General features: G+C 46.4%; 1 protein-coding gene across 2 annotated transcripts in view; it reads right to left on the bottom strand.

Moving 5' to 3' along the window:
- LOC138567644 (zinc finger protein 431-like) overlaps nt 1-23,925 on the bottom strand; it is a 608,674-nt gene that overhangs the window by 265,878 nt on the left and 318,871 nt on the right. The gene's annotated exons all lie outside the window — the stretch shown is intronic.

Raw genomic sequence — 23,925 nt, 5'->3', positions numbered from 1 at the left:
GCGGGAAACGTTACAGAAAATACGTGTCAGTAACCAACCTGCACCAACATTTTGTAAAAGAACACACAGAAAATATGCAAAGTGCTAGACAAAGTACGTGCTCAAAGTTGACCTTTTAGGAATATGTTACTAATATCCATTTGTACCTATAGTAGCAGCAGAGTCCAAACGCCGAGATTTTGCATAGGCCGTAACAGAAAAAAAAATGGCAAGTATACATAAAGATGATATTTTAGTTATAAAATGAAAAAGAGTGGACAAACTAAAAAAAATTACATCTCGTCATTTGAATAAAGATAAAAAAAACTTGCAAAGTTATACACAAAGGCATGTGGACAAAGTAAAGGTCGAAAGAAGAAATATTAACGTTAAAAAAGGTTGAGTGCCGTCATACCATACAAATGAGCAACCTGTGCACTCTACAACATTCCAGGAAAAATGTAACAGGACAGAAAAATAGTACGTCAATTTTATTAGCACAATTACATGTGCCGTTATATAAAAATAAAGCACGGTTCCCTGTAGAGTGGCCAAAAGGAAACGTACAAAATATTTACTGCCTCCATTCTTTTTCTGCAAATCAGACACGAATGTGTTCGCAGCGAAGAATCTTCGTTGACTGATATTGCATGTCCCTTGCAAACTTTTAAAAACATAACCTTATCAATTGCTATTTTTTTCGTCCCTTTCCTTCCGTGAATAGTAAGTAAGTATCTCTTTCGCTCAAGGTCAAAAAACAATTGCCCCTTTACATTCACTCGGATGCGTGGGCGTATTGAGTGGTCAACCAAAAAAGCAACTCATGTGGCCTTCACTCAGACGCCAAATACATTCTTTCTTTGAAACAACATATTGAAATTCAATTATGAGAAGCACTACTCCCATACACCTGCTGAAGCGCTGTTTCCAGCAAACACTACAAATGATTACCATAGTTTTGAAAACCTAAGAGGCCAATGTGAGGGAAATATTATTCCAAAACACATTTTATCCCACACGCTGTAATGGTCATGGCGCAGTGAGCACAAACTTCCATTTAAACTTATCATTTTGGAGACAATAAAAGTCCACTTGTTCAGTTTGTGCTTCCACAGCTCATTGGGCCCCCTCAAAGTTCACCTTCTGAAATAATATTACTTGAGGTGAGAAGTCCAATGCTCTCTTGTTTTGGAGGTGTTTCTGGCGATATCCGCGCACAAGAAAGCATTAATAAAAGATAGGGGGAGGCACCGAAGAAAGCTGACGTAATTCACGCTGTTCTTCAACCAATCAAGGAAAGAGCCACATGTTCGTGAGCACAACCTTTTTCCCCCATTCACTGTAAGGGGAAAAGAGACGTTTTGAGAACCCCTCCCCCTTATAACTTTCGCCCCCCTGCACCAAACATCTCCAAACTTTCCAAACAAAATCAGAGTCTCCGTTATATTTTTTTTGCAAAGTTTGGTGACGATTCGTCCAAGGGTTGGACAGTTACAAGGCAGCCAAAAAGTGTTCTTTGTATGGAAACACCCACTCCACTAAAGCAACACAGTCACTAACGTGCATGTCTACTGTGCTGCAGTGGGTGACGGCAGGACCTAGAGATTTCGATATATGTCCACATATTTTTGAATGTATAGGTGTACAGTGGCCTATACCTCCACCGCTAACATGGTCATTTCTGGGTGCATGCCATGTACCCAACACTCTACACCCTCCCCAGAACCATCTGACATGCTAACCTATAGGACGAGTGTATGCACTGTAGTAATATGATGTGGTGGGTCTGGCCAGTGCCTAGGGTTTTACGAGTATGATGTATGGGCTACGGGCAGCAGCCATGGAAGCAAAACTCTACATCCTGCCCACAACCACCTCAGTGATGTACAGTAGTATGTGTGTATTGATGGGTATGGTATGTCGCACTTGTTCTGGCCAGAGACTGCACTCCTAGCTGTATGTCCATAGATATTATTGCAATGTGTGGATGTGCAATGGCTTATAACTCCAGCGCTTTCAAGTTTGTTTTTGCGTGCATGGCCTTCGGCCATGCACCCAACACTGTGCACTCTCTCCTCAACCATGTAATCGATAATCAAGACTACACGTGTATTCATGGTCGTGAGATGCTGCGGTGGTTGTGAGGCGGGCCTACAGTCTTGGAAGTATGGCCTTCGGCCTACGCCCTACGGCCATGCATCCAAGACTCTAGGCCCTGCCCACAACCACCGCAGCATGGTGGCGTACTGAGCAATAACACACCCATAGGAAAATTATTTAATAGGAACATGGACTCAAAATTAATGGTCACTAACACCACGCATGTCCTGCGAACATTTTCAAGGTGCCTGTACACAGCACGGACTCAAATAGTATCCTTATTAGATCCCTCATTTTCTGCATGTACAAACATCCCGAAGAACCCGCCAATGCAGAATACATAAGTGACAGTTGCCGCCCAAACAAGTAGAGTATTTCATCGTCTCTTACTCTTTAAACCTCCCCAAGCACTGTAGAAAATCAAAATAATTTCCCAAACACCATTTTGCATGGCGCACACATCATTACATCTACCAGCCAAACAAGTACAGTATTTAACCCATCTCTTACTCTGTGATCCTCCCCACACACTGTAGGAGAGCAAAACAGTTTCCAAAACAGCTTTTTGCCTCTGGTAGATAGCGCGCTGTCTTCGGATCCAAGATGTCGGGCACAGCCACACATTCTGACGCACATCACGGCTCGCTGTAGCCAATCGGCGAAGACGTCGTGTGTCCGCGGTGATGACGCCACCCACCCCTGGCCAATTGGTATCATGTCCACGTAGCGAACAGGAAATGTGACCGCGGAGCGGACATAGATATCACTAATTTATTGAGACATATTTTTGGGTCGTTTTAACGAAAAGTACTGCACGGATTGTCACCAAATTTACTAAAGCACGCTTTTGGGACCAAGCCCCTGCCCCTGCCGCAAATTTGGTGAAAATCCGTTTTTCCCCATTCAGTCTTTAGGAAAAAAAGGCGTTTTGGGACTCCCCTATAACCTTTCCCCCCCCCGGACCAAACATCACCAAACTTTGCAAAAAAATTCAGAGTGGCCCATATACTTTTTTGCAAAGTTTGGTGAGGATTCGTCCAGGGGGAGCGGAGTTACAGGCCGCCCAAAAAGTGCTCTTCCTATGGAAACAGCAACTTAACCATAACTACACGGCCACTAATGTGGCCGTGTAATATGTAGAAGATTAAGGGTCAGCCTTTGTCATTACAAGATATTGTGGGATGCCATCAGCAAGTCTTGTGGGAGGTTGAAAGGGGTTACCACAATATGCCATGAAGGCATGAGATATGGAGGGGGCCTCCCTAAAAGGGGCAGAGGCATACCACATCTCATCTGATGACACCAAAGTCCGCCCATGAGGGTCGCCTCCCCTCATGTGATCCTTCCTCGCATAGATACCCCCAGGGTCAGGATCAGGTTCCGTCCCCTGGCCACATGAGGAGAGGCTACCTCTGGGAAAGGAGTGATGACCTCATCAGATTCATCACAGGTCCAACTTGCCAGACCACTAAGGTGGGCCTTGCTTAATGTGCTCACCTCCCTAGCCTCAAAGGGGGTGGCTCCCCTCTGGGGAGAAGAGACGAATAGTTCAGATTTGTCACAACAGATATTACAAATGAATCAGTGATTTAGAAAATCATTAGAAGTAACATTTTAGGTTTAGCAGGATATAGCAAGGATACTAAGCACTGAGTAGAAACTAAACAAATGCAGTCCTTTGAGGTATTAGAAATCATTATATTCACAACAAGAGATGCACTAGAACGGCCAAGAACCTTAGCCCAAACATTGTGACCCATGCAGCTGTAACAGGTATTTACAGTCTCTGACATTCAAGTCCCACTTAACAGTACACTAATCCAGAAGTGGTTTGCAGGCCATCAACATAACACATGTATAAATTAAGAATGAGGGCTAGCAATCCAAACAGTGTGGGGGGACAAAACAGCTGGGTTTCATGCAGTGTCTACCTTATCTAACTTAACTTCATCGTGGGATGCATGTTTCAATTGTGTATCTTTTAAGGTTTGTATTCAAGGATAGTTTGGATAAGAGGCACCTTACTGGTTTTAAAGTCCCCTCCTCCCCCTTCACTTGCCCTTGGCACAACAACCAACAGCAGGACAACAAAAGCAAAATAACATGATGGCAAAATGTTCTTGAGCTACAGAACCAGTCAACCAAAATAAACTGCAACCAAAAAACAAGCTTAATAACCAACGTTCTTATCTCGTTTCACCTTTCTCACAGGTTTAGGCCCAATCTTGGCCATCTTTGGGGGGGATCAGTTACTTTAAATGTCTTTAAATGTCTTTGGTATGTCTTTTCAAATGTCTGAATGTTGTTGTTTTAGTTGCTGTCACTTTCTCAGTAGGGTCCTACTCCAGTGGTTGCACACTGAAGACGCCCAGATCCAGTAGAACACTGGCAGGATGCTAGGAGTCACCAAACCTAGGGGTCAAGGCTTCCCTCTGGTTTCTGGCTGGTGGCCTTGGTTGGAGGAATGCTTATCTAGCTTCAGCTTTGGATTTGATTGATCCTATTATTTCCCAACTCCCCCTTCTGGCTGCTGTCCTTGTGCCTCTGCAATAATCTTGGGCTTCTGGGACACTTCTTTGTTCCCCTTTCTCTTTCTTTGCTATCCAGTTCCAGAGTCCGAGAGACCCCCTGATTGTGCCTCTGCCCATCCACCACACTAATCTGCAGGTGTATAGCTTACCTGGGGAAACCTTTTCTGTCTCAGCTCTCCCAGGCTATAATTAATTTCTGTAAGATCCACCAATGGGTTTACTAGCGCTTGACCTACCAATGCTTTTTCTGGCAGGCTCACTCCCCCCTCTTCCTTCACCTCCCGCTCTCTTTACAGCTCCTCCCTCTTCCCCTTCTCCTCCTCCCGAGTTTATTTCTTGCTGTCACATCTTCTCCTCCTGATGCAACATTGGCTGTTTACCAACTACTGCAGACACTCCTCTGCCTCCTCCTGATGCTTCCCTGCCTGTATCAAAACCAGCCCCTGTATCTGGTCTCCTTCTCCTCCTCCTCCTGTTTGTTTAGCTGACTGACTCAACACCATCTACTAAAGGGACTACTTCGACCAATCCTGATATCTATTCTCCTCCTTCAGCTACCTCTCCACCTTTTCATGAGTATCCTCCTTCTTCTGCTACTTCTCCTCCATCTCCTTATGTTTCACCTCCTCCTTCATTTACATGTTCACCTCATCCTGATGTTTCGCTGCCTCTCCCCCTTATCTCCATTTCTACCTGTTTTCACCTCCTCCTTTCTCCCTCCATGTCATCTGCTCTTATCGCCTCCATTCTCTTCTACATCAGCCCCCCTCGTCAATGCTCCTTCTACACACCTTTACACTCTCCAGATTACCACACCATTATGCTAGCTTCTCTCTCTTTTCATAGGTGCCTGTCCCTGTATATTGTAACCTCCACTCTGAGATCTTTCTGAGCTTTGCAGGATAACTATTCAGGAATGCTGACTGATTTTTTAGAATATAATAGAGTGACTCTATAAATTATGAAAACCATAAACCCAGTTAAGCATAGCTTGTTCCATGCAAAATAATTAACATTATGTGTCTCCTTTTAAAACCAATGCAAATTGCACGCAGGGGATCACCAACATAGCCAGATACGTGCTTTTGGGTCCCATGCATGCAATTTTCAACATTTACGAGATAGAGTAATAAACTGAGGAGTAAAGAAGTCGAAATGTCCTTTACACTTCAATTTTACAATCTGTTTTCTAAAAAACGGTAAACACTGCCTGCAAATTACTCTTTGTAGGTGGAATTTAGTAATAGATTTCTATGGAATCCGCTTGCTCTTTAGCAGGTGCTAATTCTAGGGGATTCCATAGGAATACATTCATTTTATGCCTGCATGAAAATATCATGCAGGCGTAAAACCAAATGCTCTCACAAGAAGGAGGAGGAAAAAATAGTGGAGAGGTTAACTCAACTCTGTGACGATGGTCCACCTTATGTGAGCACGAAAAGAGGCTCGAGTGCAAAATGGAGGCATAAAAGCAATAAGCCTTGCTTTTATGCCACCATTTCCCACACCACTCATTTGAAACTGATGCCCTAAGTGTGAAATAATTCCTCCAGCATGCGCAACATTACAGCCAAGCCCATACCCCCTGGATCACAACACATCAACTATGTTGGAATACAGAGAGCACTTGATCAAAAGTTTATCAAGCAAAAGTCAAGAAGTCAAGTGAGACTCCACACAGGTGGCAACTCATGGATTTGGTTCAAAGGGGTCTGTTCAGGACAAAATACAATGTTGGGCACCTTCAAAAGGGAATAGAATGGCAAACAAGTCTTCTAGTTTTTAATGTTTCCAGCAAAAATCACTCTGGGTCACTCAAATTCTTTAGGCACAAGTTGCTCCAACGAGTAATGCCCTGGTTATAGGATGGCCTTTGTCATAGGCATGCGGGTAGGATATGTGGGCCGTTAGAGCAAATCCCTGTTATTTTGTGTGAGGGGTGGAGTTTCAGGGGACTAATGTGCTCAGGCTGCTACGCAGTGTGGATGGAGTGGGATTCCCTGGTGTCTTCACCCCCTACCGTACAGGTATCAATGGTACATCAGACCCAGGAACCATAAGCAGGCTGAGACAAGAAATGTTAGGTGAAGTCTTCATCTCACAGAAGCTGAGGTGCTACAGGAAGCAGAACGCTGAGTTGATCCAATAAAACAGTTCACCTACTGAAGCTCACTGGATGTGAAAGGACACCACTACCTAGATTAAGGTTGTGGATGTCTGGAGACCCTGTGAAGAGAGATACTGGGCAGAGTTTGAGAGAAACACTTGGCCCCATTCGGTAGTTGATCGCTAAGAATAAGGTTGGTTGCTTGGATTCACTCCAAAAAACTACAGACCTCCTCGAGAGAATTGGAAAGCTTAAAGCCTGGGGCTTTCTAATACCAACCAAGGAGAGATAAAGCGAGAACAAAGCAAGGCCAGTGGCAAGAGAGTGAAATTGGCTGCCTGATAAGCAGCCTCAGGTGAGGTGGGAGGCCATATTCATCTACCCATCAACCCCATGGGTCTCAGGAGGATAGCTCAGGGGCAACCCGCTCGCCTTGGAAGCAAGACGAAGTGAAGCAACGCTTGCTCGATCCCTGGGTCTGCGCTTAGAAACCTCTGGGTATTAAGCACGTTATAAATAACCTATTATAATTAAGGATGGGCCGGGAGTGAGCCCAACTTTACTCCCTTGACAGCAGAAAAGGCCCTTACTGGGAGGCAGGTTGTGGGTGTTATGAGAAACTGGGACAGAGAATGAGAGAAACACATTTGTATTTGTTGGTGAGATCACCCCAACAAGCTACAAACTCCTTAGAAGGGAACTGAAGAGCATGAAGTCTAATTTTTACACCAAAACACCCTAAAAGAGAGAAGCAGAGAAGGAAAGAAGGGTGAATCTTACTACCTGATCCGTACCGTCATGTCAGGGGGCAGAGAATACTCATTTATCAATCAAGCTGGTGAGCAAGGCCAGGTTTAATTTAGCCACAAATGGGGGGTGGAATAATTATCACTGCACTCTAATGTGAGGAGCATTATAATATTTTTTTAATTTAGCAAGTAAAAAGAACTCTTGAAAAGTGCTCCAGGCCACTTGAGAATGAATGCCCAGGGAAAAGTGAGAATTAATTAAGACCTGTGGCAGGAAGGTGAACATCGGTGGCTTGATAAGGCCCATTAAGCGAGGGAGGAGAAAATACTCAACTAACCCAGTAGTTGGGCGAGGATATAGCCCAAGTTTACATCCCCCACATGGAGGGGCAGGGGTTGATCAGCCCAATATATACTGTTGAGAACACCACATTCCTTTCAAATGTAGTACCTGTAAGATGAAGCCAGGAAAACTATGGGTACTGGGTGTACCACAAGGGCCACCCTGCACTAGAAGAACCACGTATCAATTTTACTATAGAATAATGTTGGTGTTTTACAGAATAGGTTTTGCAACTTTTCTGTTGACCAAACTATTGTGGGGAAAAAATAGAAAGTGGAAACATTCCAGCTAATTTTTCAATTAATACACTGGATTTAATTTCCAACAGGAATCATTTCAAAGTGTTGCCGCTCCAAAGAGGATTAAACAACTTGTAATATTGCACTAGATCAAAAAAGTGGCAAGTGCGTGTGTAAATATAAAAATTCAAATGCAAAATGCTTTAGTAATTGAAGTACATTGAAACAAAGTCTCCTTATTCAAAAGTCATTAATGTCCACATTGCTACAATTATCCATGGTAAAATGGATGAACAGCTTGCAGAAAAGACCATGTGTATTGGGCACCAGCCCTTCCTCGGTTGAGCAGCCAAGGATTGTGCTATTTGTGTTTTAGAATAGTGTTAGCCTTGCGACTTAGAGACATGTTCAGCTTAGTTTGTAATTTTTTGTTCGCCATCATTAGATTTTTACTTTGAATTATATTACTGCATCCTAAGGAGGACAGAGAATAGTTAAAACTAGGTTTTATCAGTCAGTCAAGTCAAAAAGTTTATTTCGGATTCCAAAAATCCATAAAACACATAAAGCCAACATAATACATACAATGAATAAAACCCATCCTTTGAGAGCATCCACAAGAACCACAAGAAACACAAAGGGCCTCATTACAAGCATGGCAGTCCGGGAACTACGGTACCGGTAAGCATGCCGGTACCGTAGTTCCCGGACCGCCATACTAGGAGCTCTGCTCGCGGGTGCCGTCTCACTCGCCTGGTCGGATGCACCGGAACAACTCTGAATGTGCCGGTGAATCCAACGTCCCTATCCCCATTCAGCCCTATGATACCAGCACCCGCAAATGGGCAATTACCGGGTCCTCCGAGCTCGGCATGACCCGGTTCTTGCAACTCCAGCGTTTTTAATGGCACGGCTACCGCCAGAGTTGTAATGAGGCCCAATATATACTTTCAATGCTGTTACAATTTAGAACATATCTAAAAACAATATGCCCTATTCAAAACCACTCAACATAGGGATCAACGGCATTCCTCACCCTGAATCCTTAGTATCCTCTTTTTAAAATACATCACTCTTTTCAGATAGGTAAGTAGTGCCCATGCAACCAAAACAGAGTCTGCACTTAAAAGAAATAAAATAGCTTCTCTGTAATGGCGAATGTTAGACTCCCTAAGAACTGGAATTAATGTCGCTCTCCGTATCCCGGTGTACCCCGGGGAAAATATTAACATATGTGGCAAATTTTCAGTACTATACCCACACACCGGGCAGCAGCGGAATCCGGATAACCTTTCCAGTTCGCGGTGTTCCCTCGTAAGAGGAGACAGTCGGACCTTGCCCGAGTGGTTAGCCAACAGCCTTTTTTATGGACACGACAGATGGTTGAATCACAAAGGGCCGGCTAATCTATACATGCAATTTGGCAGGATTATGTTCATACTCCAGAAGTATTCTCCGCTTGGCAAACGCTTCACCCAGAACAAGTTTAAACCCATTCGCCTCTGGTTTAGATAGGAGAGCTGCTAGAGGAAAAAGAAAACTTAATTTGGCCTCTCCTAAGGCTTTTGCTATATAGTCCAGCCATAGAATTATTTGCCACCTCGTTCTCTCCAAAACAGAACTAATGATGAAGTGACAAAGAGAGGCATGAGCATTCGCCCATAAACAAACCCAAAAGAGTATAGGGGCCAATGCCCACTGATCCTCCCAAAATTCCAGGCCCAATTCTCTATGAAGAGTTAGGGAGTCACAATAATCTCTCTTTATCATTTGTGTTACAATGCCGAAGATCTTCTTTGGGTGTGAGCACAACACCTACCAAACCCCACTTTTATGTTATTCATGCCCAAGTCTGTCCATCCTGACCCTATTTGATCAAATCCTTACAAAAATTGAACAACCAGAAATCAATTCTTTTTTTAAAAATGTTGTTTTTTTAACCCTAAATCGATTCTTGAATATAACTTTTCAGCACCTTACAGATAGCACCACACAAGTATTTGTTTTTAAACCCCAGGCGCTGTTGCAGAAAGTTCCACAGCGTCTTGCAGAGGTAGGTTAGGCTAGGAGGGTCTTTGGGTGTCTGGCTGGGTCTGAGTTCCTCTGCCTGTCTCAGAGTTCTGTACCAACTGCCAAACAATCTCTACTTCCCTCATCGCCTGCCACACTGCTCCATTGTGCATGTTAGACTGTTGTTATATCTTGGCCTTGTCACTTGTTGTCTAACCTCTTTGAATCTCTGCTATGTGCTTGTTTTGTTCCCACTCCCCACAGGCAACGTAGGCTGTACTGTCTTAATTTCTGGCTCTTACTGTTCTTACACCTTAACTTCCTACCATCATCCTTCCTTGTCTCCTCTTTCTTCTCCCCTCCTCCAACTGCTGGTACTTCCTAATTGCCTCCGTTTCACATTTCTTTCGGCTGCATTATTCCTTTCACTCTCTCTCCCCTTCTTTATCTCCTCCAACCGTTTTTGCCCTCTTCCCTCCCCCCTGATGTTCACCTCCTCCAACATCTTCTGCTCGCTACTCATTTTTTATCTTCAACTCTCTCTGCACCTCGTCTCTCTCTGCACCTTCTCCTGCGTCTTCAACTCTCTCTGCACCTCCACTTCCTCTTGTACCTTCAACTCCTGCTCCAATTCCAACTCGTCCTCTCCACTGCTCCACTACTCCACACACCCATCTCTGCAAGAATGGTTACGGGGCTTCACTCCATCTCCCTGGCCAAAGCCTCTCTCAGAGAGGTGCACCTCTGACTAGTAATTAATCAGTATTTGGGATTGGCTGTGCTGTAAGGAATCAAAGGAATCAGGTGCTTTTGCTGAGTCCTTGCTTCAGACCTTGCAGCATAGGCTGAGCATAGGGGTTGGCGCTTTCCCCCTTGCTCTTTAATTTATACATGGCCGCCCTGGCTCGACTCATTGCCAGCTTTGGTGTTCTCTTTTACATGTATGCAGACGACACTCAAATCTCCTTTCGTCTAAATGCACCGGCCGACAGACCCCGGCCCTTTTGAAAGACTGTCTCTCTGCTGTGTGCCAATGGATGTCTGATAATCGGCTAAAGCTAAATGGTGACAAATCAGAAATACTTGTAATCGGAAAGACAACCCTTGGCTGGACTCCTGACTACTGGCCGTCCTGTCTTGGGCCCCGTCCTCAACCGGCCACTGTAGTAAAAACCCTGGATGTTAAGATCATGTCATTCAGCTCCAGAGAGGAACAGATCTCTGCAGTCTGACACAGCGGTTTTGCTAAACTTAAAGGGATAGTGCTATCAAAAATTGTATTGGCTAAAAAAATGGCCCATAATCAAAAATTTATGTGGAAAATATGTTTAAACAAAGTTCCTATGTAAAGTTTTGAGCAAATGAGGCTCAAACTCAAAAAATTCAAGCACTGCTTTACATTTAATTATTTTTTGAAAGCACTGCAAAATAAATCCTGCGGTTTTCTTTCTAACTTAGAAAGAAAACCGCAGCATTTATAACATTGTATTTATGTTTGCTGTGGCTTAAGGTTTGAATCTCCTGGGCTTCCCCGACCCGGGTCAGGGGAGCCCAGGAGACTCAAAGCTGAAGCCACAGCAAATGTATTTAAATATGCTGCAGTTTTCCTTCTACGTTTCCTGGAGCCCGAGAAACGTAGAAAGATAACCGCAGCATTTAGAAATACAACAACATTGTATTTCTGACTGTGGCGGCTTTCGCTTTGAGTCTCCTGGATTCCCCCGGGTCGGGGAGCCCGAGAGACTCAAAGTGAAAGCCGCTACATTCAGAAATACAGAAGCGTTGTTTTTCTAAATGTCGCTGCATTTAGAAATACAACAGCGTTGTATTTCCGACTGCGGTGGCATTTGCTTTGAGTCTCCTGGACTCCCCCGACCCGGGTTATTTCTAAATGCCGCGGCTTTCACTTTGAGTCTCCTTGGGGGAGCCCAGGAGACTCCAAGCGAAAGCCACTGCAGCCAGAAATAAAACAACATTGTATTTATAACTGCTGCGCCTTTGCTTTTTCACTTTCATTTTACATTTTCTATGCTTCCCTGGGCTTGGGGAGCACCGAAAACGTAAAATGAAAGTGAAGGCAGCCTTCTCAGCTCATGCAGCTCTGCTCTGGCTGCAGTAAGCAAAAGCTCCCAGTAGGGGGCTTTTGCTGCTTGTTTAGTGCCACCAGGGCAGAGCTTAACATGAGCTGACGAGGAGGCCTGAAATGGCAAAATGGATACTCCCATGTAAACTCTTTGAGCCTCGTTTGTGCACTATTCCTTTAAGATACTGAGGAAGGTGCTTGCATTTCTTCCCAGTAGTGCTAATCGCAAAATCGGCACTGCCTCCATCATGGGTGCCATTGATTATTGCAATGGCATCTATTTGGGCCAACCAGCGACGCTAGTGCAGCGACTTCAAATTTTACGGAATGCAGCAGCTAGGCTGGCCCTGAATGCCGCAAGACATGCTCACTCACGAGACCTTCTGCAGCGCATCCACTGGCTCCCAGCTAAGTCCCGTTTGAGTTTAAGATTCTGTGCATCGCTCATTGGGCCATTCATGCTACTGGGGCCTCGTTTCTTCAGTCAAGGCTCGCTCTTTATTAGCCTAAGAGATACCTTCGTTCGGTTGATAAGTTCCTGCTGACAGTTCCTCGCTTCCGGCTCACCCGGATGCGTGGCAGATCCTTTTCAGTGCTGGCACCCACGCTGTGGAATGCACTTCTGCTGCATATCAAGAGCACTCAGGCACTATCTGCCTTTCGAAGGCAACTGAAAACTTGTTTCTTCTGAGTCCGCTCCCGTGCAGTTTTCTGCTCAGCACCTTGATGCCTTCCGGTCTTTGCCGTGATTTATAAGTTAGCATACATTACAATAGTTTACTTTATTTCGGTGAGAATTATTTTGTTCCATAAAAGTTCTCAATATGAAACTCAACAAGGAACAAGCATAAAATAGTAAAACAAAACATACAATCATACAAAGGAAGTTAAAATAAAGCAAACTGAAACAGGAAATCAACAACAATACGTTAATACATGCTACTATGAATTGTAGCATGCCAGCTTAAATCTAGGAGAAACTATCAGCTGCATCATATAGGTGTATAATATTATTTCAACTGATAATCAGGCAGCAGAAACAAACACTACTATTGACAACAAATGAGATGAAACAGTAAAAAATATTACGGTTATTGTGAAATAATACACTTTATCAATTGAGGATAATGTGAAATGTAATTACTAAAGCATAAATGCCAACTAATGAATTATATACAGACAGGAAAGCTGATTCAAAATGTAACTTAATTACCATTGTAAGGGTACAGAAGGAGGAGACTGACACACAAGGGACATGGCTGTTGGCATACACTTTTATTATAGCAATACATAAAAGAGAAAACCTACCTTTCCCTAACTTTAAGAGGGGTTTCCCTACCTCAACTAAAATACTAAGGGTTCTGTCAGGATGTCCAAACAAATCAAGAGTCCATCATCCTGTGTCAGAAACCCTGTTTCTGTCCCATATCGAAGCCCTCAGCCGATCCTTCCTCTCCGGCTAATGATCGCCTGATCTCCATCACTCCATTCCTGGACAAACTCTTGGAAAAGCTGGCCATCTCCCAGCTTAATCTACATTACTGAATCTATTGGTTGCCTCTGTGACCACCAGTCTGGCTTCAGAGCTGCCAGAAGCACAGAAACTGCTCTCCTGAACACCTGTGAAGACTTGCTCTCCAATCGTGACTCTAATCTCCATTCTATCCTCATTCTCCTCAGTCTACCCTCTGCTTTTGACACAGTCAACCATGCCATCCTGCTCAATCGCCTCCGTGAAAACTTTGGTATTACTGATCAGGCCCTGGCCTGGTTGACCTCCTTTCTCACCGGCCAACCCTCTCAGATCCAACTGAGGTTGTTCCTCTTTTCTATTCCTCTCTCTACTTGTGGAGTTCCCCGTGGATCTAACCTCTCTCCCTGGCTCTTCAAACACTAACTGGTACCTATTGTCCACTGCATCTTTCTGAAGGCGGTGCTTCCCCAACTAGATGACCCGGTTCGGGACAGTCTGGACGCTCCGATCTCAAGTGAGGAGGTGGAGGCCGCCATTAAGTCCCTCAAATCACAAGCCCCTGGCCCCGACGGATATTCCACCAAATTCTAGAAGAACTTCCGGCCCCAACGGGTTCCCCCTTTGGTCACACTCTTTAACTCCTTTAGGGAATCGGGCACCATAACTCCCTTCATGCAGGAGTCAATTACCATTCTCCTACCTAAGCCGGGGAGAGATCCCAGGGACACCGCCTCCTACAGGCCCATTCACTTATTAAACATAGACGCTAATATGTACTCCAAAATCCTCGCTAATCGCTTGTCACACATATTGCCTGACATAATTCAACCCGATCAAACTGGCCTTATTAAAAATAGAGCCGCAGGGGATAATATCCGCAGAGCCCTGGACTTAATCTATGTAGCCTCACAAGATGCACGGAAATTGGCACTATTGGCCCTGGACGCTAATAAAGCGTTCGACAAAGTCGACTGGGCCTTTATGCGTTTCATCCTGGAAGCGTTTTGCTTCGGTCCAGCCTTCCAAAATATGGTCCTAGCTAATTATAAGTCCCCGAAAACTTTCCTTAGGGTTAATGGCTCCCTTTCTAGCCCGATTCGCCTGACCTGCGGGACTAGGCAGGGATGTCCATTATCTCTGCTGCTATTTGCATTAGTTATGGAATCCTTTGGCCAAAGTATCAGACTGAAAAATAACATTAAGGGTCTTCGGATTGGGCCCTCCCAACATAAAATAGCCCTCTATGCGGACTATGTCTTGCTAACCATCTCGGAGGCCGAGTCCTCCTTAAGGCAGGCCCTCTCTGAAATTGATAGTTATGGGAGGGTCATTGTTACGCTCACCTGGTTCCCACGGGGGCGTCGACCGGAACTGGGCCGCTGTTATTTCCACCAGCGTGACGTGTAGCGCCGAGATGACTGACTGGACTGGCCCGCTCAGCCTAGTTTGTCTGGCTCACAAGAATATTCTTCTGCAAAGGAGAAGAGGAATTAACCACCCATGGAATTGAGTGTCAACCCACCTTCCCCACTCCCGTTGTCTTCCCACTGATCACTCTTGATGTCCCCTCCTTAGTCTCACCTGATGGTTTGGAAGGATGAGCTCTCCATCCTGCGTCGACCGCAGGGGCGCTTTGATGACCAGTTACTTCACTGGCATAGAGGAATTGGTGAGTTCCAGTATTGACTCTAAAGTCCAATTGTTCATAAGAGTTCAAATGTCTGCTCTTCACTCTCTCCGATTCCTTGCAAGTTGCCGATTAATCCACTCGAAGATTTCCAAATGGCACTCGGTAAGATTCAGGTAAGTCTATTGTGTTTTTCCCCTTAGGGGCCGGGGTACGGCGATGAAGCAGAGTTGACTATGCCGACCCGAGATGAGGTGAGACCCCCGTGGTAAATCAGGTAAGTTTTGTGAAGGGTAACTGGTATTGTCCTTGCTTTCTCCCCTTAGGGGCCGGGGTACGGCGATGAAGCAGAGTTGACTGCGCCGACCCGAAATGAGGTGAGTACCTCCCGTGGTAACACAGGTAAGTCCTTGGGGGTAGCTTGTATGGCCTTAGAGAGTCCCCTTACTCACCTTGCTGTCTTTGTCTCCTTAGGTGTCGGAAGGCGGCCGCGAGATGGAGAGAGCGTGATGGAATGCTGAAGTACCGCCAAGCAGGTGAGTTCAGCGCGGCGCCGTAGGAATGCGAAGCGATGCTTCAAAGACTTCTGTCTTTTAGTTCCGTGGCGAAATGGATCAGGATTCAGGTAAGGATTAAAGTTAAAACTCCTGTTCTAACCTTTATCCTTTTTGTCTTCTTGTTTCAGGAGTCCCAGGACTGAAGCGGGCGTGGCTGAAGACTGGAGCTGCTGAAAACACGGTGAGCGTTACGCTGCAGCAAGCAGAATAACGCGAAGCACGTGTGGCTGTCTGGGCGTGGTTTAAATAGCCTTGGAAGAAGATCCAGGTAAGTATTCTTCCACAGCCCCACCCAAGTAACAAAATAGTCCCTTCAGTAAAATAGTCCCTCCTAAGCCTCATTTGGCTTGAGTCTTCATGCAGCATGGTCTGCCTCAGGTGAGTATGCAGCATGGTCTGCTTCAGGTTAGTTATCAATAATGAGCCTGGCGCCCATGGCGCCAGGACTGACTTTATCTTTATGAGCCTGGCGCCATAGGCGCCAGGACTGTACCCAAACAGCCCCTAACTGGGGCTTTTGGGCATGCTCCAAGTGGCATGATGCCTGCTTCCGGGGCTGCTGGGCCTGGTCTGGTCTTCCGGGGGCAGGCATCATGACAGCACTCCCCCTCAAGGCCCCTCCTAAAATCGTTCTCCCCCTTGGCCGTGGTTTGTCTGGAAATTCCCGATGGAACCTCTTCACTAAACGAGGTGCATGCACGTGGTCACTAGGTTCCCAAGACCTTTCCTGTGGACCATAACCTTTCCAGTCAATTAGGTAAAAGAGTTTTGATCTCACTCTTTTTGAGTCCAAAATATTCTTGACTTCGAACTCGGGCTCCCCGTCTATGAGGATAGGTTCAGGTGGAGTGGTTAGCCTTGTTCCTGGTTGCACTGACTTCAAAAGAGACACGTGGAAAACGGGATGGATTTGCATATGAGCAGGTAGGTCCAACTTGACGGCCACTGGGTTAATAATTGCCTTGACAGAAAAAGGTCCCAAATACCTGGGGTTAAAGGTCCGAGTCCCCTTGAGTGGTAAGTGCTTAGTGGCTAACCATACTTGGTCCCCTATTTGGTATTGAGGAGCTTCACTTCTGTGCTGATCCGCATCCTTTTTGTATTTTTCCTTAGCCTTTTGCAAATGGATGGTTGCTTCTTTAAAGGCTTGTGTAATAACAGCGTGGAGATGGTCCACTGCGGGCATCTCTAAATGCTGGGGTGAGTCCAAATCCGAGGTTCGAGGATGGTGCCCATAATTGGTAAAAAAAGGACTTTGTCCAGTTCCTGAGTGTACGGAATTATTGTACGCATACTCTGCGATCCACAGAATGTCTTTCCAATTCCCCTCAGACTGATGTAGCATACAACGGAGGTACTGTTCAAGAGTCTGGTTGGTCCTCTCCGTTTGACCGTCGGTCTGAGGGTGGTGACTGGTCGAAAGCCTAACATCAATTTGTGCCAGTTGGCAGCATTTCCTCCAAAAATGTGAAATGAATTGACTGCCCCGATCTGAAATTAACACTGAAGGAAAGCCATGCAGGCGGACAACATTTTCAAGGAATTCCTTGGCCAGGATTGAAGCTGAAGGTATCCCTTTTAAAGGAATGAAGTGGGCCATTTTAGAAAAAAGATCTACAATAACTAGAATGGTATTGTAACCTTGGTACGGGGGTAAATCCGTGATGAAGACTAATGACAAGGTATGCCAAGGGGTAGGTGGTATGTCTAATGGTTGCAATAATCCAGCAGGTTTTTTCTTTTGCCCTTTATTTTGTGCGCAAATGCCACAAGACATGACAAATGACTTGACATCTTTTCGCCAGGTAGGCCACCAAAATTGCTTCCTAATTTTAGCTTCGGTTTTTGCAATATCCGGATGCCCTTCTATTAAGGTGTCATGGTAATGGGAAATGACAAGTTCCTGTAGTTCCTTTTGCGGTAAAAATAGCCGGCCTTAGTAATAAGGTAAATCATCGATGACAGAGTACTCTGGACCTTTCTTTGCCCAGTCCTGTAGGGCACCGGAATCAAAGAGTTGGTTGATCTTGTTTTGAATGTTCTCCAGTGTCTGTATGGAAGTCAGGCCAAGGATTCTCTGTTCCGGAATTATGGGTACGGGTTCTAAAGTTATTTCTGCTTCTCCCATTCCAATCCGGGACAAGGCGTCTGCTTTACCATTCTTACAACCTGGTCGATAGGTTATTACAAAATCAAACTCGGTGAAGAACAATGCCCAACGGAGTTGGCGCGAAGATTGGGCTTTGGCTGTCTTTAGGTATTGTAAGTTGCGGTGATCGGTGATGACCGTGATGGTATGTCTGGCACCCAGTAGATAGTGCCGCCAAGCCTTGAAGGCGGACTTGATGGCCAGCAGCTCCTTGTCGGTTATGGCATAGTTTAATTCGGGGGCTGAAAATTTTCTTGACCAAAACGCCACTGGGTGAAGCTGGTTAGTTTCGGGATCCTTTTGGGAAAGGACTGCTCCCATGGCTGAACTGGATGCATCTGTTTCCACTATGTAGGGAAGCTCGGGGCGCGGGTGTCTTAATATGGGAGCAGATGTGAATTTAGCTTTTAACTCTTGGAAGGCGTTCTCGGCTTCCTCTGTCCACACAAAGCGTTTGTTTTTTCACAATAGTGTTGTGATGGGATGTACAATGTGCGAGAAGTCCGGGATAAACCTGCGGTAGAAATTGGCAAAACCAAGCATGCTTTGAACTCCTTTGATTGAACTTGGGGAAGGCCAATTAAGAATGGCATCCACTTTTCGTGTATCCATTCGGATTCCTCTCGGGGTCAGAATAAATCCAAGGAATTCCACTTCCGTAGTGTGAAAGATGCATTTTTCCAGTTTAGCATATAATTTATGCTGGCGTAACTTCTCTAGGACTGCTCGGACGTGTTTTACATGCTCAGATTCTGATAAAGAGTATACTAAAATGTCGTCGATGTAAACAACCACACAAACGTCGATAAGCTCTCGGAGGACATCGTTCATGAAGAACTGGAAGGCTGCTGGTGCATTGCATAGTCCGAAGGGCATCACCTGGTACTCAAATAGTCCGTACTTGGTGCGAAAAGCAGTCTTCCATTCGTCACCTTCTTTGACACGTACCAGATGATATGCCCCCCAAAGGTCTAGTTTCGTGTATATACAAGCGTCCCTCACCTGGTCTAGTAGTTCTGGGATCAAAGGCAGTGGGTATCGATTCTTGATGGTTATCTGATTCAGTGCACGGTAGTCTATACATGTTCTAAGGTCGCCTTCCTTTTTCGGTACGAAGAACAAAGCTGAAGATGCAGGGGATTTGGATGGGCGAATGAAGCCATTAGCAAGGTACTGGTCTAGGTACTGGCGCAAATGAAGATTTTCGAGTTCCGTAAGGGCATAGATTCTGCTGCAAGGTGGTTGTGCTCCAGGTACAAGATCTATTTGACAATCATACGATCTGTGAGGTGGTAAGGTGTTTGCCTGTTCCTTTTGGAAGACATCCTGAAAGTCTTGGTATTCAACAGGTAATTGCATGGCTACTGGAATTACTGGGGTCAGGACTGAGTTTTGAGTTTTCCTTGGGTAGCAGGTGTGAGCACATTCTGGGAAGGTTAGTCTCTTCTCTCGCCAATCAATACAGGGATTATGTTTTTCCAACCAAGGTATCCCCAGTATCAGCTGAAACTGTGGGGCTTTGATTAAGTCAAACATCATAGCCTCTCGATGCCCATCCTGACTCAGCAATGTCATCTCTGCAGTGGAATGAGTTACGGGTCCAGAGGCGATTTCCGTTCCATCTAGAGTGGTGACAACATCGGCCGTGGTCTTGCGGGTGAGAGATAGATTCATCCTGGTAGCCAATTCCCAGTCCAAGTAATTTCCTATGGCTCCACTGTCTACGTATGCCTTTACCGCGTGCATGCGTGATGGCTGCTCTGGATCTACAAGGACCATGGGTATGGTGAAATGCGAGGTCAGAGTGTCCTTCTTTAAGCTCGGCAAGCGGACCTCTACGCTTGCCGGGCGTGGTCGTTTCCCGAGTCAGATTTCACATGGTTTTCGTCTGCTGCTCCTATAACTTTCTTGGGTGGTTTTACAGGGCAGTTCCGGAGAAAATGACCAGCAGTTCCGCAATATAAACATAATTGCAGTTGCCGTCTTCTATCTCTCTCCTTTTGGGTTAGGGGTCCTTTAACCCCCCCGATTTGCATTGGTTCTGAGACATCTACTCCCTTGGAGCTTACGTGGGTTTTAACCAACACCCTGTTCTCAAACTTGGTTCGGTCAGCCTTCCTGGTTTGAAGTCTGTGATCGAGCTGGACCACTAGATCTATATATTCAGCACAGTCTTGAGGCGGGTTCACGATTTGGGCCAAAACATCTTTGAGTTCTCCTCGAAGTCCTCGATGGAATAATGTGATTCGCTTCGCTTCAGGCCATTCGGTTTCCACTACTAATCTATTGAAAGTTGCAATGTAAGATAAAAGATCCTGGTTACCTTGACATAGGGATAAAAGTTCGTTGTCCAAAGCCTGTCATCGGGAGTGTCGGGCGAATAGTCTTTCCATGCTTGTTTGAAAACCCTGGAAATCTTGAAGAATTGGGTCATCCTGGTTAACTAGTGGAATGGACCAATCCGCCGCACTGCCGCTGAGATATGACAGTACAAAGGCTACCTTGGCCTGATCGTTTGGGAAAGCTCCAGGTCTACATAAAAAGTGCAAGCGGCATTGATTCATGAATGTTGCAAACCCTTTTGGGTCTCCGGCAAAGCGTTCAGGCGGAGCCAAAGGAACGGCTCCAGGTAAATTTATCTGCACCGGGTTACTCGATGGTACAGGAGCTGGACTTGCCCCAAGTCCTGGTAGAGGTGTTTGTCCAGCCTGGCTCTGTAATAGTTGTCTGGCCAACTCATCAGTTTGTTCTTTTGACACTATCAGTTCCCTCCTGAGGGCATTGGTTTCTTGGCGGGCGGAATGCACTTCGGCCCTTAATTCCCCTAATAATTGGGCCAACTGATCAGTTTCTGAGGTCTCCATGACGCCCATGTGGGTATTTGTGGGTTGGCTTCGCGTTCTGTTACGCTCACCTGGTTCCCACGGGGGCGTCGACCGGAACTGGGCCGCTGTTATTTCCACCAGCGTGACGTGTAGCGCCGAGATGACTGACTGGACTGGCCCGCTCAGCCTAGTTTGTCTGGCTCGCAAGAATATTCTTCTGCAAAGGAGAAGAGGAATTAACCACCCGTGGAATTGAGTGTCAACCCACCTTCCCCACTCCCGTTGTCTTCCCACTGATCACTCTTGATGTCCCCTCCTTAGTCTCACCTGATGGTTTGGAAGGATGAGCTCTCCATCCTGCGTCGACCGCAGGGGCGCGTTGATGACCAGTTACTTCACTGGCGTAGAGGAATTGGTGAGTTCCAGTATTGACTCTAAAGTCCAATTGTTCATAAGAGTTCAAATGTCTGCTCTTCACTCTGTCCGATTCCTTGCAAGTTGCCGATTAATCCACTCGAAGATTTCCAAATGGCACTCGGTAAGATTCAGGTAAGTCTATTGTGTTTTTCCCCTTAGGGGCCGGGGTACGGCGATGAAGCAGATTTGACTATGCCGACCCGAGATGAGGTGAGACCCCCGTGGTAAATCAGGTAAGTTTTGTGGGGGGTAACTGGTATTGTCCTTGCTTTCTCCCCTTAGGGGCCGGGGTACGGCGATGAAGCAGAGTTGACTGCGCCGACCCGAAATGAGGTGAGTACCTCCTGTGGTAACTCAGGTAAGTCCTTGGGGGTAGCTTGTATGGCCTTAGAGAGTCCCCTTGCTCACCTTGCTGTCTTTGTCTCCTTAGGTGTCGGAAGGCGGCCGCGAGATGGAGAGAGCGTGATGGAATGCTGAAGTACCGCCAAGCAGGTGAGTTCAGCGCGGCGCCGTAGGAATGCGAAGCGATGCTTCAAAGACTTCTGTCTTTTAGTTCTGTGGCGAAATGGATCAGGATTCAGGTAAGGATTAAAGTTAAAACTCCTGTTCTAACCTTTATCCTTTTTGTCTTCTTGTTTCAGGAGTCCCAGGACTGAAGCGGGCGTGGCTGAAGACTGGCGCTGCTGAAAACACAGTGAGCGTTACGCTGCAGCAAGCAGAATAACGCGAAGCACGTGTGGCTGTCCGGGCGTGGTTTAAATAGCCTTGGAAGAAGATTCAGGTAAGTATTCTTCCACAGCTCCACCTAAGTAACAAAATAGTCCCTTCAGTAAAATAGTCCCTCCTAAGCCTCATTTGGCTTGAGTCTTCATGCAGCATGGTCTGCCTCAGGTGAGTATGCAGCATGGTCTGCTTCAGGTAAGTTATCAATAATGAGCCTGGCGCCCATGGCGCCAGGACTGACTTTATCTTTATGAGCCTGGCGCCATAGGCGCCAGGACTGTACCCAAACAGCCCCTAACTGGGGCTTTTGGGCATGCTCCAAGTGGCATGATGCCTGCTTCCGGGGCTGCTGGCCTGGTCTGGTCTTCCGGGGGCAGGCATCATGACAGTCATGGGCTTCTCTATCAATTTCAATAAATCGGTGGCCCTGGGGATAGGCTTAACAGCGGATGAACGGTCGTCCCTCGTCCCGCTATACCCTATTCAATGGAAAGAAAAGACAATTCCCTACCTAAGGGTCCAAGTTCCTGCGTCCCCGAAAGATATATACTCGAGTACATTTCCCCTCACTCTTTAAGGAGTTTGAGAGGGACCTGAAGAGATGGGTATCGCAGGAAATCTCACTAATGGGGCAGATTACAGCTTGTAAAATGAACCTCCTCCCCAGATTTCTGTATGCCTGCGCCTCCTTGCCCGTCGCAATCCCACTGCCCGCACTCCAGGGCCTGCAGAGGAATATGCTCCGTTTCATCTGAAGGGGTAAAAAGGCTAGGATTCCCCAGAAAACAATGTTGGGTGACGCTAGGTTGGGTGGATTGGGAGTCCCTGATCTGCGGGGCTATCAGGTGGCAGCCGAATTAGCGCACACCGACGCTTGGCTCATGGCCTCCGGGCGCCCCAGGTGGCTGGAGGTGGAACAATCCCGCTTGTCTCTCCCCCTGCGCTTTCTTCCACATATCTCGCCTCCACAGAGGCGGCGATGGGAGAGACTGCTATTATCTACTAAACATACCCTGCGCATTTGGGACTGGGCATTGAGGCGCAGGGGGATCCCGAGGGGTCCGGGTCCCTTCTCTCCGGTTTTCCACAACCCGTCATTTTTGCCCGGGGCCTGCCCACGGAACTATAGAAATTGGATTGCGGGGTGTCTTGAAACTCTGGACCAGCTCTTTGTGGGAGGCCTGCCCCGTAACTTTGAACAATGTAAGGAGGCCTTTCAGCTCAGAGAAACAGATAAGATTCTCTTATATCCAACTGCGTCACTGGTGTTCTCACCCTCAAACCCTTCAAGCGGCAACACACACCCCCACTTCCCTCGAACTGACCCTAAGAGACCTCCCAGCTCAGGGGAGGATCTCCACCTTATATAAACGTCTACAGGGAGATTTTCTTTCCTCAGAGACTCTATACATGGCTCAGTGGGAGGCGGACCTGGGACATTCCATGGAGGACCAGTCTTGGGTGGACATATGGACGCGGACACATTAATCGTCCTCTTGTATCACTAATAGAGAATGTGCATATAAAATCCTGTTATGTTGGTACCCCCCTTAGGCTTCACCACATGAATCCGGCCCTGGACCCCTCCTGCTGGAGACTCTGTGGATGACCGGGCTCCTTCTTTCACATGTGGTGGGCATGTCCGAAGGTTGAACAGTTCTGGGAGCAATGCTTGGCCACTATCAAAGACATCACCCAAGCAGTGATCCCATTGGAGCCCAAGCCTGTTCTCTTAGGGTCCCCGGTCGCGGGGTCTACCCGACATTTGGAAGGAGAGCCAAGCTGCTGCCCCAGTGCCTCCTTGCAGGGAGAATAGTGGTTGCCCGCACCTGGAAATCAGCCGAAGGACCTTTTATGTCCCTGTGGTGGGGAAAGATATGGGATATCTTGATCACAGAGAAAGTAACTGCAGCCAGAGCCAGACTCTTACATTGATTCCAGAACACTTGGGCGCCTTTTCTGGATTATGATCAGAAATTCCCGGCCCTAACTTATAAACCTCCAGAGGTTAG

This window comes from Ambystoma mexicanum, chromosome 2p (assembly GCF_040938575.1).
Source record: "Ambystoma mexicanum isolate Mex_15411 chromosome 2p, UKY_AmexF1_1, whole genome shotgun sequence".
Lineage (NCBI taxonomy): Eukaryota > Metazoa > Chordata > Amphibia > Caudata > Ambystomatidae > Ambystoma > Ambystoma mexicanum.
This window is presented reverse-complemented; position numbering and strand designations above follow the sequence as displayed.